Source organism: Podarcis bocagei (genome assembly GCF_964188305.1).
Source record: "Podarcis bocagei genome assembly, chromosome: Z".
Classification (NCBI taxonomy): Eukaryota; Metazoa; Chordata; class Lepidosauria; order Squamata; family Lacertidae; genus Podarcis; species Podarcis bocagei.
In genome coordinates, this window is record NC_138140.1 from 21346297 (window position 1) to 21347521 (window position 1225).

The following is a 1225-nucleotide window of genomic DNA, read 5'->3' on the forward strand; positions in this document are numbered from 1 at the left end:
TCCTTGCTGGAAACCACAGAGGGGAGAGTGTTGTAGTTGTGCTCGAATCCTGCTTGCTGGTTTCCCGTTAAAGGCATCTGTTTGGCCACCATGAGAACAAGATTCTGGACTAGTTTGGCCATTGACCTTATCCTGCTAGGGCTATTACTAGTGTTACAAAAGTTGGGTGCCTGCCCCTCTCTCTGCCTAGTGGTGGCAAGAGCCCACCCTGGGCCTGTGTTCCTTTGGAGAAGTAAGACACAGTGGAGGCTGTTGTAGCTTTAAGAAATATAGTTTGGTCACCTACTTATTCCTTCAGTCTGCATGGAGGGACTCCAGATCTTACGACATGGTCATTTCAAGAGGGACTTGTCTCTCACAGCCGTGAAGCCATGGAGCCCAAGACATCTCTCCCAGTCAGCTCTGTAGCCACCAGCCCAAAAATGGACCCCAGCCCTTCTTCCCAGAAACCCTTGCTCAGGAGTCTCTTCCTGTCACCTCACACCTAGCTACCCTGACAACCTTGTCTCTGTTCACACCTTGGGGCAAGGGGGAAGAACAGTTCTCTATCATTGCCAATGGCCCTCAAAGGCCCTCTATTGTTTCTTAATGGCCCTAGCTTGGCCAAGTCCTTTTGCATAGACTAGCCTAGGAATTCCTCTGCAGCTTGTATTTCTCCCTTTACACCCCAAATAATCAGAATCCTAGCATTTATTAATTTCTAGGGTTTAGGACGGTCCCCTATGTTCTTAACTTGGAAAGCTTTCAAAGGGGGTGACACAAATTCACAGAGGAAGAGTGAGCTATCAATGGCTCGGCCTCCACAATCACAGACTGCAGTGCTTCTGAACACCAGTTGCTGGAAACCACATAAGGGGAGAGTGCTCTTGCGCATAGGTCCTGCTTGTGGGCTTCCCAAAGGCATCTGGTTGGCCACTGTGAGAACAGGATGTTGGACTAGATTTTCCATTGGCCTGATCCAGCAGGGCTCCTCTGATGTATTGATGTCCTTGCCTTTTATAGGAATTTCCAGGGAATACAGAATAATGAGTTGAGTTTTAACAAGCAAAATCTCTTGGGGCCAGGAAGGTGGAGGTTTGCCAAACAGACAGAAGCCCATCATCCTTTTGCAAGAGCTCAGAGAAGTCCTTGCGACACGGCAGCAGAACATCCTAATATCTTGGCACGCTAGAAGGCAGCACTCATCAGACTTCTTTGGGTGGAAATTAGCAACACGCCACTCAAG